Here is a 16,079-nt window from a genome sequence, read left to right as displayed (position 1 = left end):
TGCGGGGGCTCTGTGGGCTGATCACCATGGTGACCTCTCAGCATCTTCTGCTCTTGGCTACCAGGAGCATCTCCTGAGTGTCTTTGTGTGCTCCATGAGCTTGTGTTGGGAGCAGACAAGACCCTTGGTGGTTTGGAAGCGCTTTGTTTAGAGTTTGTAATGACACAGTGCTGCTTTAGCCTCTATTGAGACAACAGCCTGTGTGGTCAAAACAGGCTTTCAAAACAGGTCCTTGAGGACCATCAGATGGTGACTTGCTGCGTCTGAAGGGTGGTCAGGTGTCTCCTCTAAATTGTCTTCCAAGCAGCACTACGGCACAGGGAAATCTTCCCTGGAACTTCTTTGGAGAGGTCTGCGCATCCTTCCTGGGAGCCTGGTGAAGGAATTGCTGGTGCTCCTCAGCTGATGGGTTTCTGTTTTACCCTGCGGGTCTTGAATTCAGGCTGTGAAATTCCTTTCTGTTTGAGCGGTGACAAGAGAGAAGGAGTGGCAGTCTTCTCTGGAGACACAAAGGGTCCTTCTGCCTGACAGTCCTGTGGACACCCATACGGTCTGAACGTACTTGTTCACGTTGCTGGTGTATCTCAGCTGCTTTATTTTCACCCATTCAAGGTTTTAGTGTGGACCTGGGCCGCGTGAACAACCTGCCCTTCTGCGAGACAGAGACGTTTGAAGTGCGCTTTGACCCACAGAGTGCCAACCTGCCGGTGGGAGAAGTGAATGTTGTCCTGCCCATCAAGGTACTGTATCCTTCCTCACCTCCCTGTGCCAGCACGGCCTTTTGAGGCAGCTGTCAGGTTGGGGGCAGCAGCAGATGTTGCCTGGACCTTCAGCTGGATGCTCTGTCCCTCACTAGGCAGAAGAAGGCCCCACATTTCCCATCCGCCTCTGTGCCAGTGTGGCTGTGCCATCCCTCTGCATCTCCAGGGACAGACTGGAGTTTGCTGCTGTCCAGTGTGGACAGTGTCAGGAGGAAACCATCCAGCTCCACAACCAACTCCAGGTCCCCTGTAAATGGTCCATCACTGTGAATGAGCCCGTTGTGAAGGTGAGGCAGGGACGATGTGTGACACGTAACTTCTCGGTTGGGTTTTCTGTGCCTCTCGTGCCTTTTCTGCCACTGTGGGTGCCTCACTGCATGGGGACAGCTCGTGGGAGGGAGATTGGAGGGTATGGAGCAAGGCTGGTTCACCTGGACTTGTTGAGCAGCTGATGCTTCGCTTCTCTGCCCCCTTCACCCATTCGTCCTCCTCCAAGGACGGTGCCTGCCCGTCTGCCTGCCCTGCCCACAAGTTTTCCCTCCAGTTCTAGGCTGTAGTGGCCACATCTGGTCTGGATGTGGGTGCTCTTGGCGCCGTGACGGTGTCTCAGAGCACTGTGGGAACTTGAGGGTCTGTCCTCACAGACCAAAGAGACCTCACAAGGTTCCTTCCTGTGCCCAGGTGGACAAGTATTTGCCACTATACGTTAAACAAAAGCTGCTTCGGCAGAGGAAGAAGCAGCGCTGTGTCTTCGAGGTGCTGCCCTCGGCTGGGACCCTGACTCCGGGACAGCGCTACAACGTGCGAGTCAGGTTTACACCCACGGAAGAGGTGAGATGGGTGGGCGTCACGCCCAGGTGCAAGGCCATGTGGCAATGGGAGGCCAGTGTGGGGAGGGGGAGATGAGGTCTGCCTCCACATGGAGCTTTCTGCAAGCCCCATACCCACCGTGCCTCAGTTTCCCCCCCCCCCCCCCCCGGTCCCCTCCTTGGAGAGGTGCTTTGACATCCCTACAGGGGACCGTGCATGGAGAGCATCAGGGCATTGCGGTGTGGCTCCTTCTCAGTGTATGGGTGGGCAAAACCCACCCGTCTCCCCTCATTCCCTCTCCACGGGGGCCTGTTTGCAGGCATGGGGAGAACCCCAGTGCGCTCATGGGGGATGAACCCTGCAAGGGCTGATCTCAGCTAATCCCACTGCTGGTGAAGCCATGAAAAGCCGGGATCAGAACTCCCCAGCCTTGGTGCTGATGAAGCAGACACCATTTATCGCAGCGCTGGGCACACCAGGCATCGCTGCTCCGGTTGTGTGCGCTGGTTAAAGCCACATCTCTCCTACTGATACAGATTAACACATACATATTCATTAGAGTTTCTAAGATAAGGCAGGGGTATGCAAATTACCTCCAGGAAGTACTTTACATTAATCCCTCCCAGATAGACCATGCTCAGTGACACTCAGGGGGCCTTCTGGTGGGCGTCAGGGATGAAGGCTGGATGTCTTCCTCTCAGCCCATGCTCTTTGCAGTTTTCTCCATAGCCTCAAAACCCCATCCCTGCCCAAACAAGTTAGGAACCCTTTAGCTGAAAACAAGATCTACTCTAGCTCTTCTATAGTCATTGGTCTCATTATTAATGACTCCCCCACCTTCACTTCTTTATCTTCAAGGCTGTTCCACTGTTGGGGTAAATTTTGTAGCTGCTCTCATGAACCAGCTCCCACAGCTACAGCCACATTCTACTGGAATCCCAAACAAATCTGTCCTCAAAACATGCAAACTCTCCTTATATTTACATTTTATTAATTAATTGTCTGTTAAACTATACCTATATCCATCCCCTCAGCATTATTCCATGTCACTGAATCACCGGTACCAGCAAGCAGCCCCAGCCCAGGCCCCTTCCCGGGCTTAGCGGGGCTGTCGCCTGTCGTGGTTCGCCGCCCGTGGTCCCTGCAGTGCCGGCACATTCCAGGCAAACTGGGAATCCGCTTCAATGGTGGAGCGTTCCCAAAGGCGGTTTGAACGTGGCCACTTTGACTTGGAAACTGGTGGCTTATGGACACGAGAGCTCTGGCTTCCAGTCCAGTTGCTGGCCAAAGGCCGAGTGGAGATGACACCCCTGGTTGCGAGCGGTCGGGAGCTCCTCGCCCCTCTGATGGAGCGATACAGAGCGGATTGTTTGCCTGCGGTGGCAGTGCCAGGACTGCCCGGGCAGTGTAACCCTGAAGGAGGAGGAGAAGCAGCCCCTGAGCCCACCCATAGGGACCTTTACAAGCGCTGCTGAAACCCCCATCAGTCCATTTAAATCCATGGGATACCCGGTTCCACCCAACGCCAGGAACCATCCCGGTTCCTTGGAGCCAGCGTGCCAGGGCCCCAAGCCCCTGCTGCACATCAATAGCCACTTCCCGTTCCCCCAGCGGTACTAGTGACATCCCAGACCTTGGGGCAAGGGATGACTCTGAGGCTCTGTCCCCTGGGACTTTGTGGAGAACCTTTCTGCACCTCTCTGTTTTCAGAAGTCCTACAGAAGCGAGCTGAAGATTAACATCTGCCAGAGCACCCAGCACCTCCAGCTGCAGGTGTCGGGGCGTGGGCTGGAGCCACGGCTGGAATTCAGCCCCCCAGTACTGGAGATGGGACCGTTGCTGCCATTCAGTCCTGGAGTGGGGGAGATGGTGGTGGTGAAGAACCCATGTGACTTCCCCATCGAGTTTTACTCATTGGAGTTCGACCAGCAGTACCTTATGGAGGAGCAGGTGAGAGGGAAGCTCTGGTCCCCATGGGCACGTTCACATAGTTTGGCGGTGCTCCAGCATTCCCAGGTTTGTGCAGGGGAGATGGAAGCAGTGTCCAGGACAAAGCCTGGTGGCATTTTGGATTTAGCCAGCTCTGCTGGAGGGCTGCGGAGGGACTTGGTGTGGTGTTGGGAGGAAGGAATGAGGGAGAAGATAGGTTGGCTCTTGGTGTGATGGAGGTCAAGAAACACCTCCTGTGTATGGTTTCTTTTCCCGGCGCCCACAGGTCCTGCGGATGCTGAAAGACTACGATTGCCGCAACACCTTATTGCTGCCACCGCGTGCCCCCGGTGAGAAGCTGCCTCCAGAGGTGCTGGAGTACTATGAGGACCAGAGATGGCTGCAGGATGAGGCTGAAAAATCCAAGAGTGAGGAACAAGCAAGCCAGGACAACGGTGAGGGTTTGGGTTGGCCCAAGTGTGGATGCAGCAGGGAGTCCTGCCCACCTACCCTCAGCTCTCCATCCCCACTGCCTTCTCCATGGAAAGCCCATGGTTGTAGCAACTGCTTGTTCTCCAGTTTGGTGGAGGAACTGCAAGGCTGAAAGTCTGTGGCTTGTAACACACATCCTCCACCAGTCCCAAGTGCAGCCAAAGCGAGCTCCTGCCAGGGGAAGCAGTGGCTGGAGAGCTGCTGGCAGAGAAGGCCTTGGGGGTGCTGGGTGAGTGCCGACGGCACGTGAGCCGGCAGCGTGCCAGAGTGGCCGAGAAGGCCAGCAGCATCCTGGCTTGTGTCAGACCCAGTGTGGCCAGCAGGTCCAGGGCAGGGATTGTTCCCCTGTGCTCAGCGTTGGTGAGGCCGCACCTCGAGTGCTGGGTTCAGCTTTGGGCCCCTCACTCCAAGAAGGACATGGAGGTCCTGGAGTGAGTGCAGAGAAGGGCAATGGGGCTGGGGAAGGGGCTGGAGAGCAAACCTTCTGAGGAGCGTCTGAGGGAGGCGGGGGTGTTCAGCCTGGAGAAGAGGAGGCTGAGGGGAGACCTTCTCACCACCTACACTGATCTGACAGGAGGGTGCCGAGAGGTGGGGGTTGTTCTCTTGACACAAGTGATGGGTGACGGGATAAGGGGGAATTGGCTTGAGCTGCACCAGGGCAGGGTCAGATCAGACATTAGGGAAAGATCCTTCCCCAAAGGGCTGTCGGGCACTGGCACAGGCTGCCCAAGGAGGGGGGAGTCACTGCCCCTGGGTGTGTTTAACAGATGGGTAGATGAGGTGCTCAGGGGTACAGGTTAGTAGAGGATGGGTACGGTAGGACTGGATGATCTCAAAGGTCTTTTCCAACCTTGTGATTCTGTCCCCTTGTGTCCCTCTACCATAGCGGGTAGGACAGGGGTGGGTTCTTCAGCCAGTAGAACCAGGGGCAGGGCCAAGGGAGAGTCCAGGGAGGTTTTCTTTCCCCACCTCTTCTCCCAGGAGCTGCTGGGATCAGGATGATGCTGTTTAGCACACTTGCTGTCATAGAATCATGTTGGCAGTTTGTGTTGAAGACCTCGGTTTTGGCAGAGTGTCCTCTGCCAGGATGCCGAGGGGTGGGGAGGATGATCAGGATCCCAAGTATGGAGGCAGCTGACTTTGGTACCTGGTTCTGCCCAGCAGAGCATCAGCACGGCACCCCTGCCAGCAAGGACCCCATGGGAGAGCTGGATGACAGCCCTGTCTCTAGGGCCATTGCCCGTCACCTTGGCATCGATACCTCCCCAGAAGGGCGCGCGGCCCAAAACCGCAGAGGGATCGTCGTCATCGTCCACGGGGCACCCCTGACAGGTATGTGAGCTGCTGGCCGCAAGGATGGGGGAAGCGGGAGAGACACGTCCCAGCAGAGCTTGGTTGACCAGTTGAAGTGAAGCAAGGTGGGTCAGAGCTCTGCTGGCACGTGGAACGGTCCCAGGTCTTTGCCTGGCTGGCGCAAGTGGTGCGGCTCATCTTGTGTGGACACACGTTGGGAGCGTGTTACCTCGTGTCCATGCTGCCTTGTGGGAGCAGACCCCAGCCCATATTCAACCCCGAACCGTGCCCAGATGTTGCCTGAGACAACACTGACCAACGCAGGCTGGGAAACGATCTGAGTGGGGGCACGGGGCTCAAATTAATGTGCTTGGCCCAGGGTTGGGGCCACCCCAAGAGACTGGAGAACAACCCTTCTAACCAAGCTGCCTCACTCGTGGTTTCCCCAAAAGGGACACTTGCTTTCAGACTGCCCCTGAGGCTTTGAGATCCTGCCTGGGGGCTTTCCAGACCCTGTCCCTGAAAAACTTCACAGGGCAGCTTGGTGACGCTCACTTCCTCTTGCTCTCTCTCAAGGAAAGACATCGGCGGCGGTCGCCTTGTCCAAATATTACGGTGCCGCCTGCTTGTCCATCGACGCGGTGGTGAGAGAAGCCATCTCAGAGGGGAGCAGCTGGGCAGCGCTCCGGGCCCGGGAGCTGTGCATCAGGGCTGCCATCGAGCAGAGGGAGATGGAGGAGGCCGGTAAGGAGAAACGCTGAACCCAGAGCAGCTTCAGAAACCGGCCGTGATGACCATCCACCTCTTCCTCTGGAGAGGTTTGGTGGCTCTGAGGTCTCTTAGGGGCCGCGGGTGCCACATGTAGAAATGCAAAACTATTTCCTAAAGCATCTCTGGCTATTTAAAAGTATAAAAATGGCTGTTTGAAGGGCTGGGGCAGGGGCGTTCTACTGCCCCCAGGCGTCTCAGCACACGTCCCTCGGTGGAGCACACCCGTCTCTTTCTCAGAGGGCTTTTTAGATCTCCTCAAACCGAATCCAGCTTGCTCCTCACAGCCATCAGGCAGAACCATTGCTCTAACGAGGAAAAAGCCCTCTGAAGCAGCTCATTAAGCTCTGGCCAACTTGACTTCTGAGCGTGGCTTCACAAATATGAGAGGAAGGGAAGAACAACCCTCCAGGGGAGTTTGAGATGAGAGGGATGCTGCAGACGAGCTCTTCTCTCCAGAGCTTTTCCTACGCGTGATGGCTCGTGCCTGTTGTGTCGTTCTCCACGTGAGGTTGGAGAGGTTTAGGGAACTTTATTGGGCAGTTGGTGCCCCAAAAGTCTGAGGAAATTCTGCATCTGGTCAGGAGCTGGGGGAGGGAAGAGGGGCCTGGAGTTATCCCACACCGAGGGCTTAGCTCGAGCAGGGATGGGCGCCTGCAGCCAGGGCATGAGACAGCAGGATGGGTGCAAGTTATGGAAATGGTGGTCCTGGAGGTGAAATCCTTGGCTTGATCCATAAGGAAGCTGTCTGTCCCCTCCGCAGGGCCACACATGGATGTGTCCCCCAGCCAACAGTTCAGCCCCGATCCCAAACGCAGCCTGAATATGAGCCAGTCCAGCTTCAGGGACAAAGCCAGCCTGCCCTCCATCAGCTCCCAGAGCCGTCAGAACATCACGGTAGGCAAGAGGAGGTCGGACAGCCACACATCCCACGGCCAGAAACCACGTGGAAGGGATCCTTCAGGCTGCCAGGTAAAGCACGATCAGAGTGGTTAATGTCTCGGCCCTTTCCGTTCCCTCTGAGGAGAGGAGAGAAGAGCAGAGGCTCCGTGTCATCCTGAGGCTGGTGTGAGGGTGCAGAGTGCAGAGAGCCAGTGGGCATGGCCCGGGATGGGAACGAAACCCCTGGAGTGCAGTGCTGGCTGATGTGGCTGTGGGGTGCTGTGCAGGGGGGCTTGCAGGCTTGGGGGGCTGCTAGCCAAGGAATGGGCCCTCCCTAGGTGGTTGTCCCTTGGAGCTGCTGGCCAGCAATTTTCTTTCCCCAGTACAAGGAAGATGTGGGACTGTTGGAGAGGGTTCAGAGGAGGCCATGAAGGTGATCAGAGGGTTAGAGCACCTCCCCTAAGGAGAGAGGCTGAGGGAGCTGGGCTTGTTCAGCCTGGAGAAGAGAAGGCTGCGGGGGGACCTCATTGCAGCCTTCCTGCCCCTGAAGGGAGCAGAGAAGCAGGAGGGGAATCAACTTTTTAAAAGGGCAGCCACTGGCAGGACAAGGGGGATGGAGTGAAGCTGGAGGAGGGAAGGGTTAGATGAGATATTGGGGGAAGTTCTTTCCAGAGAGAGTGGTGAGGGGCTGGAAGGGGCTGCCCAGAGAGGGGCTGGGTGCCCCATCCCTGGGGGTGTTCAAGGCCAGGTTGGATGGGGCCCTGGGCAACCTTGTGTAGCTCCAGGCCTGGAGGTTGGTGTCCCTGCCTGTGGCAGGGGGTTGGAGCTCTGTGATCCTTGGGATCCCTTCCAACCCAGACCATCCTATGATTCTAATCTGCTGGTGAGAAGCTCCAGCTCCAAGGAACGGTTTGGGTGTTTCCCAAGAGACTAATTTTTCTTGTTATGTTGAACATTGCAGGGCCTCTCCAGTTCTCTGCTCACGTCTCCCACTCCCTGCGTTCCTCCGCAGCGGTGGCTGAGCACCAGCACAGAGGGAGAGGTGGGCTTTCTGAGCTGCGTGCTGCCCGAGGACGTGCTGGTGGCCATCCTCTCTGAGAGGCTGCAGGTAGGTGGCAACTGATAGGTCCTGCTTTGCAGGGATGGGCAGCGAGGTACGATTCGGAAAGGAGGAGACCTGCATCTGCTCTTGGAGGGGTCCAGGGCTGCACGCAGGGATCCTCATGGATGCCATAAGTTGGCAGAGTGTGGGGGAAGACTGGAGCCAACGCGCTGGGGGCGGTGATGTCTGGTGTCCCTTGGTGCATGGGTGACCTGGGTGCCCAACGCGTGCCACGGCTCACTTGGCCTTTTTGCCTTCATTCCCAGTTGAGCGACTGCTTCCAGGGAGTGGTGTTTGATGGGCTGGAGACACCCTTTGCACACAACACGGTGTCTGCTCTCCTGTGCCTCCTGAAGGCCATCCAAAATCGGCCTCATATCTACTTTGTGGACCTGTACCAGAACAGCGACTCTTGGAAAGCCAGGAAGGCAGCCGCAAAGGAGCAGGAAGGTGAGACTTTGCATCTCTATACCTTTCCCATCCTCTTCCTCAAGCCCTCAGCCTTACTCGTACGTACTGGGGTCACCAGCAGTGCTGATGCAAAATGTTTTTGTTAGTCCTCCTGCCTCCATAAAGCCAGGACTGGGCTCCTGGTTCCTTCAAATAAGAACTGGGGCTGCAAGGCCGGCATCGGTCTGAAAGCTTGGGCACAAATGCAGCTGCTGTGGTTCAGTATCTGGCTAGTGACTGGTGGTCCGTGATGCTGGCACACGTGAGCCAGGCGTGGCACGGGAGCTTGCTGAGAATTTGGGGGGATTTTTTGGAGCAAGAAAAAGGGCTTCCCAGCATGTCCTGATGGGCTGGGTTGAGGCAGAGCTGTGAATCCTCGCTGCCCATCCCGGCCAGCAGTTCTGCTTGCAGTCACTAATGGTTTCTCCTCTGCTCTATGCTGAAGAGCGGGACTTGGAAGAAGCTGCCAAGAAGGAGGAAGAATGGCACAGGGAGATGGATGAGGAAAAGTATGAGGCCCTTACTGAGGAGGAGAAAGCGCAGTTTGATAACTATACACAACAAGTCAAGCGCGAGAAGAAGAAGAGGTCTGTATGCCCTCCACAGGTCACTCCCAGTGTCACTCCCTGCTCCAGAGATCTTGGTTGAGCTCAGAGGGGTTGCACAGCAAATGCCCAGCGTGCCTGTTGCCCTTGCTACACTGATGTCCTGGGGTGACGCTGACCGTAAAACTGGGTGTCTCCTAGGCACCCCGTCAGTGGGTGAGCCGGGGAGCGGCTCTGATCCAGCTCATGGGATGTGTGTGCAGCTGGGAGAGGGACCTGCTGAAAGCAGGCATGTGGCTCAGCCCCAGCTGAGAGTTTGTTTCCATGGGAGGTCAGCAGGGATGCTTTGAATTGTGACTCCCAGGATGGACAGCACGAGTTTCCCATGGTTGTTGTGTGTTCTGGCAGGGAATCTGTTTGTTCAGAGCCTGTTTTGCAGAAGGGGGGTTACCACAGCCTTTCCTTCCTGATAATGAAGGAGCAGACTGTGCCTGGGAAGGGGGGCTGGGGGAGCCAAGAACTGGTGCAGGGATAAGTGGGTGTTGGTGATTTGTGAGCTGGTTTGCACTGGGAAGTTGGTGCAGGGAGACATGGTGGGTCGGTCTTCTTGGGCAGCGTGCTGGAGGCGTCCGGGTGGACCTCACCAGAGAAGCTGCACGACTGATATCTTCTGAGAGCAAGGCTTAGATTCAGCTGGCCCCAAAGGTCCCCTCCCAGCTCGCCTCACTTTGGATGCTCCCAGCCTCCCCAGGTTGAGAGAAATCCATGGAGATGATCTAAGGGTTCTACTTGGCCTCAGGGTCAATGAGCAAAGTGCAGGACCACGTGGGATTGCAGCGAGCCCGGGTTGCTGGTGGTGACTCCTGGGGATGTTCTCTGTTTTCTGAAGGAAAATGGAGCAGCTGGCTCGAGAGCTGGAGGAGAAGCACCGGCAGGAGCTGGAACGCTTGAGGGAGGAAGAGCTGAAGAAGAAAACGCGTGGGAAGAAAGGCCAGCCTGGAGTGAGGCAGGTGGGTGGTTGTGTTTATACAGAGGGATGATAAAACCCCGAGGACCTGCCCATGGAGCTGCACTGTTCCCTGAGAAGCCAGGAGCTGCACGTGGGGGCGAGAACCTGGCTGCGGGCAACATGTGGGGCCGCGCTGGGAGACAGCAGCCTGTGTTTGAGCAGGCTGCTGCTTCACCGGGGAGGGTTTCCCATGGACTTGTTGGGTGGAGCTGCTCTGCTGGGATGGCAGCTTCACGTAACTCCATACGGTCACTGGGCAGTGCTGGGAAGTTGTAATCCAGCGTTTCTCCCCCTCTGCACGTGACTTACAGCCCTGAGCTGTGATCCGTCAGGGGTACGGCGTCTGGCAGGAGGTACTGCTGGGCCTTAGGTGTTCATTAGCAACCAGGCTTCCCAAAGAGTCAGCCAGCCCTGGGGATTCCCAGCATGCTGGAAGCAAGCCCGGAGGACAGCACAGGAGTACGGAGGTGCCTGCAGTTCCCCGTTTGGGTTGGGAAGCTGTTCCCATTCTTGGCTTGTTTTCTGGGCTCCTCAAACACTGGAGAATTTGGTTTCAGTTGAGCTAAAGTGGGAACCAGCGCCATTGGGAAGTGGGATTTGTGGAGCACCCAGCACGGGGCTCGGATGAGGCTGTTTTAAAGGTGATCACATTCCTCCAGCCTTTGAGTCAGCCCTTTGAACCGCTCGCTACTTTGTTTCTGCTCCTCCTGCCCAGAACACGAACAAGTCCACTAGCAACGTGTCAGATGGCAACCAGGGGTCCATCATGAAGGGATCTACAAAGGAGCAGCCAGACCCTGTTGCAAGTGACAAGAGAGGGAAGAAACAGCAGAGCAAGAGTTCCTTGAGGGACGAAGGCCAAGCAGTGGTCGTGCAGTCCTCGGCCACGGAACTGGGGCAGTCTGAAAGTGAGACCTTGAGTGACAGCGAGAAGAACTTGGCCCTGAGGTTTAAGATCTATGAGGCGCTGTGGAAAGATGTTGCACGCACTTTGGCATTCTGGGACAGGGTTCAGGGTACCCTGCAGTCCCCTCCAAGCCAAGAGGAGGCAGAGCAGTCCAGAGACCAGCACCACCGTTTATCCAGCTCCAAGGTCCAGAAGAAGAGAGAGAAGGAGCGGCTGGGAACTCTGAAGTCTCTCGAGAATGCCAAATTATCTCAGCCAGAAGAGGAAAGCGCAGAAGGATCTGCCAGAAGCCAGGGTGTTGGGGTGCCCTGCTTGGACATCCAGGTGCTGAGCCCAGAACATGGCGCTAAAAAGATCCTGGAGAGTGGCAAGCTGCCAGTGGCAGAGCAGGTAAAGCCCTATGAGGCTCCAATGCTGAGCCTGCCATGGTCCAGGCCACGGTGCGTTGTGTCCCATCCGGTGACAACAGCACAGAACCTTGTCCAGGCCACTGATGCTGCTCCACAGTGGTCACGTGGCTGGGGAAGGTCCTCAGCATCCCTCAGATGGGTGGAAAGAGTGTGTTGAGGCATCCTGTCAGTTCAGAGAGGTTCCCAGCTTGGGAATCACTAGAAACGGTCCCAGGGTAGGACAGTTCATGGCCATTGTTCCCTTCATCTGAGTCACTTGGAGGAGAGGTTTCTCTCTAGGTCCCAGCACTGCTCTGGAGCCTACCTCGCTGGGCATAAACCCCCATCACTGTTGGCAGCGCTGTAGGGAAGGAGCGTGAGGATGAAGGTGACAGGACTACAAACAGGGTTTTCTCTTACACTTTAGATCCTGGATGAACTAGGCGTGGGTCCCTCAGGGCCTCCCATTCCTCCCACCGTATTTTACTCTGTCATCCACTACCCGGGAAAGCGACTGGTCCCTGCAGCAGACGACGACCTCAAGCACTTCACCTTTGTTGTGCCAGAAGACACCACTGTGGAGGAAGGAAAGACCAAAACTCCCGTGGATGTCCTCGCCTTGCCCACAGTGAAGGTGCTGGGGAGGGGACCGAGCTGGGTGGCACGTGGTGGGGCAGGCGGGATGGAGAAGGGTCACTGTGGAAAGGCGGTGAAGACAGGTCGGGGCACTGCGTCTGTCCCTTCTGTCTGTCCAAGAGAGACGGCTCTACTGGAGAAATAGGATGGGGAGAACTAGGCAAGAGGGGAAAGAAAGCACCTAAAGCCCTCAACTTCGCTTGAGGAGAGGGTCCTGGGCGAGGAGAGCAGAACAAAGCCCAGGAAGGGAGACCCAAGTGCCCAGCACACATGAATCTAGTAGATGCTGGTCTCTCCTGGTTGTTAACAAGCCACAGGCTTGTCTCTCCAGGGTGGAGATGTCTTGGGGGCTCACATCTCTCTCTCTCTCTCTCTCTCTCTCTCTCTCACCCTGTTTTCTCTCTCCCCTTGGTGAGAAGACACCAGAGGAGCAGCTCACCCCCACCAGAGCCCAGTCAAAAAAGGAGAAAGGCTCAGGCAGCCGGGAGAAGCGGAGCCTTGGGCGCAGCAGGAAACATCTCCAGGGATCGGCCACGACAACGCCTGCACATACCCCCGAGGTGTGCCAGAGCAGCATGGACATCGTCCCGACCCCAGACAGACCAGCCAGGTGAGCTGTGAGGGACGAGGTGATCCCTCTGCTTCATTGCCATCTTGCCAAGTTGCCGGTCCCTCCACGGGATGGCAGGTCTACGACCACCCCCGTCCTTGTCATTAGCAAGCTCTAATTGCCTCTCTAATTGCCAGGCTGAGCAGCTGCCGGTGGATAGTGCCTGCCCATGGCGAGGTGAAACTGAAGATCCTCTTCACCTCCACGGAGCTGGGCCAGTTTGATCAGACGCTGCATTTTGGGGTGCTGGGGACCAACCATCTGTTCCAGCTGCACTGCAGGGGCACCTGCCTGTATCCCACCATCAGCCAGGACCCACGGTAAGGCTGGCCCCTGGGAACCTCCCACACTGCCTCCCCCTAAACGTGGAGTCGTGGCTGTCCCTTGTACCCCTGGGACCTTCTGGCTTGAGCAGAACATGGTGGCTGAACAGCCCAGTGTCAATTCCCATGCTTGGCACTGGGAACCAGTACTGGTACCTCAGCCACTAGTAAGGGTTATGGCTTCCTGACCAGGTTTTCTGCTCAGAGCATCTCTCAGCTCCTCATTGCACATTTTTCTCTCCCCAGGGTGGTGTTTCCTCATTGGAGGAATAGTAAGGCGGATGACGAAATCATCTTCAAGCAGTATGTCATGGATACAGGTGTATTCCACTTTGGACCACTGTTGTGTGGGAAGTCAAGAGACTGGTACGTGCTCCTCACCCCAAGATGGGATGGGATGGGATGGGATGGGATGGGATGGGATGGGATGGGATGGGATGGGATGGGATGGGATGGGATGGGATGGGATGGGATGGGATGCGATGGGATGGGATGGGATGGGATCTCCAGGGCCTTGTGTACCTCAGCCAGTGGCATGGTTCAGGATAGACCCAGGTGGAGATCTGGGAGATACGCAGGGCTTGAGGGCCCCACACTTGTGACCTTGAGCAGATAACAGGCATGTGAGTCTTGGAGAGATGGAGATGATCTTCCAACCCCCACATGCTGCATCCAGTTCGATAGTGACTTGCCCCCCTTCCACTCTCCACATCTCATCTTCAGCACGTTAAAAAAGTGCCAACTTTTATCTCAGTGGGTCAACCGCATGGGTGGTCCTTCTGCCGGTGGCTTTGTGACCCACTGGTTAATCTGCTCTCAGGGAGGGTTTGATTTGACCTGCCCAGTGTGTGCGCTGGGGGGATCCCGTAGAGCAATAAAAATGGGAATGACGTTTTCCTGATCCTCACCCTGGATCAAGTCAGCCAAACAAAGCTGTTGGTGTCGCTGCTGGCATGTTTCTGGCTCTAACGTAGTGGCCACCCTTAGGTTGCCTCTGGGCTGGAGGCTGGAGGCATCGGGTACGGTGCAGACATCAAAGTAACGCAAGGATGGATGGAGGACATAGCGTGCCCCTGAAAGTGATCCTTAGCCCGCCTCTCAGCTTGGACATGGTGCTTTCCTCCATGTCTGGGGCAGGTGATGGTTCCGGCATCTCCTCTGAAGCCTCTTCCTCTTTTGTGCACCCAGGTACAAGACATTGCACCGTCCAGGCAACTGCGAGAAGTTAACCATCCTCAATGTCACCCCCCTGGAAGCAGAGGTGCATTTCTCCTTTGAGCACGACATCAATGGCAACACGTTCCTCTTGGAGCCCAGCAGCATGAAGCTGAAACCCAACGAGAAGCAGGTAGGAGACAGGCAGGCAGTGCGAGTGCTGGTGGAAGAGCCCCAGAGCCGTTCCTCCTGCTCACCCAACGCTCTCCTGTGGTTCTCTTTGTGGGGATGGGGTTAGGAGCTGAGCATTTGGGCGTACCCCACTTCATCTGGCCTCATGGAAGACAACCTCATCTGCTGCATCCAGGGGAACCCAGAGCCTGTGGTTTTCCACCTCTGCTGCCAGGGGGTGCAGGTGGAGCTGGGGGTCAGCCCCAAGCAGGTCAACTTCAGCAAGATTCTTCTGCACAGGTCAGTCATGGCTCTTTTTCCCAGCAGCTCCCAGTCACCAGCTCAGCATTCCTTGCTGTGATTGGTATCCTGTAACACCACAAGTGCTGTAGCCCCCCAGCAACACCATGCCATAGGCACGTTGATCTTTAAGGCCCTTTGCAATCTAAACCATGCTGTGATTTCCAGCTTGTTTGCTGGTTCTGAATAGTCCAACAGCTCCACCTCATGGAGACGCTTGTAGCGCCCAGCTTCACGCCCCCAGGACCTCACTTCTCAGGCTTCTGCCACTGAAGCCACAGCTAAATGGTACGTGGTTAGCACAACCACTGAGCTGAGTGTCTTCCTGTCTCTGCAGAAGGGAACACAGGACCCTGGTGCTGCAGAACAGCACCCCTCTTCCCATGAACTGGCAGCTCAGTGGGCTGGAAAACCTCGGCACAGACTTCTCCGTGTCCCAAGACAAGGGCACTGTCGAGCCCCGTGCAAAGTCAGAAGTCCATCTGTATTTAAAGGCCACGACAACACTCAACATAAAGAAGACGATCCGACTGGAGGTGAAGGCGTAGAGCCGGGCAGAGGGACCAGCCCAGGGATGGGGAATGCTCGCGGGGTACCCTGAGGAGAGGGCAGAAGGGTTGAGGCGTCGTGAGGTGCCGTGCTGGCTGCCCCTGGAAGGGGGCGATAGTAGCTGAGCTTTCTCGGGCGAGTATGTTGTGGAGGCAGGAGGAGATGTGCCTGATGGACATAGGGGTGCTACCAGCCCGACATCTGCTGCCTCCAGCTGGGGTTCCCCGGAACCCGGGCTGCATGCCTTAGCATCCACGTCATCCCAGATGATCAGCTGGTGCAGGGCTTACGCCTGGGTGCTGAGGCCATATCCTGAGCCCGTGTGACAACCGCTGTGCCGCTGCACGTGGTTGAATGCTCCATTGTCCGGGTGTCCGTGTGCTCCCTGCACCCATCTTGGAGTCTGGCCGGGGCTCTTCACGTAGAGCACTGAACTCTTGCCCTGGGGTTGTGTTCTCCATGGTTTAGGGGCTGCATTTCAGTGAGGGTGCTGGGTGGTTCAGGAGGAGCAGGTTGGTTGTTGATGCCACCTGCCCTGGGACACCTCCACACCTCTTGTGCCTCCCCGGGTGCTGGAGCGGCTTCTGCCAGAGCGTGGAGCTGGGCTGACGGACAGGGTTTCATATCGCAGCAGAATCCCGCTGGGTCAGCCCGGTTGGTGAACGCGTTAGGAGAGCTTGAGGACCTGCAGAGACTTGTCAAGCAGGGCAGGCTGTGGTGGCAGCAGCTGTCAGAGACCGGGATTCGTATATCATTTCCCAAAAGGGTTTAGGAGCACGTTTGAATCAGTGTTTGTTCCCTCTTGGCTCAGGTCTCAGATGCAGAAAACATCCTGGGAATTGTTCAGATTGAGAACATCCAGATCTGCGCGGAGGCCCAAGACGTTGCTCTGACCATCAACATCTCTAAAGGTCAGTGGATGCCCCCAAACCCAAGTGCCTCTCCTCAGAGACAGGCAACCCAAGAAGACAAGATGGGATAGTGTGCAGGCGTGGCAC

The 16,079-nt window shown here is 56.6% G+C and overlaps 1 pseudogene across 1 annotated transcript in view; it reads left to right on the top strand.

Annotated features, from left to right (window-relative positions):
• LOC311204748 (hydrocephalus-inducing protein homolog) overlaps positions 1–16,079 on the top strand; it is a 69,478-nt pseudogene that overhangs the window by 40,134 nt on the left and 13,265 nt on the right. The window contains exons 32-52 of the transcript in view: positions 613–740; positions 857–1,048; positions 1,443–1,592; positions 3,282–3,521; positions 3,787–3,955; positions 5,154–5,324; positions 5,862–6,029; positions 6,817–6,950; positions 7,897–8,043; positions 8,304–8,487; positions 8,933–9,074; positions 9,922–10,042; positions 10,757–11,338; positions 11,765–11,971; positions 12,393–12,583; positions 12,721–12,903; positions 13,153–13,272; positions 14,095–14,254; positions 14,360–14,532; positions 14,870–15,068; positions 15,893–15,992. The product of the transcript in view is annotated as a hydrocephalus-inducing protein homolog (transcript). The remainder of the gene's footprint in view (positions 1–612; positions 741–856; positions 1,049–1,442; positions 1,593–3,281; positions 3,522–3,786; positions 3,956–5,153; positions 5,325–5,861; positions 6,030–6,816; positions 6,951–7,896; positions 8,044–8,303; positions 8,488–8,932; positions 9,075–9,921; positions 10,043–10,756; positions 11,339–11,764; positions 11,972–12,392; positions 12,584–12,720; positions 12,904–13,152; positions 13,273–14,094; positions 14,255–14,359; positions 14,533–14,869; positions 15,069–15,892; positions 15,993–16,079) is intronic.

Source organism: Gallinula chloropus (genome assembly GCF_964237585.1).
Source record: "Gallinula chloropus genome assembly, contig: HAP1_SCAFFOLD_94, whole genome shotgun sequence".
Lineage (NCBI taxonomy): Eukaryota > Metazoa > Chordata > Aves > Gruiformes > Rallidae > Gallinula > Gallinula chloropus.
This window is presented reverse-complemented; position numbering and strand designations above follow the sequence as displayed.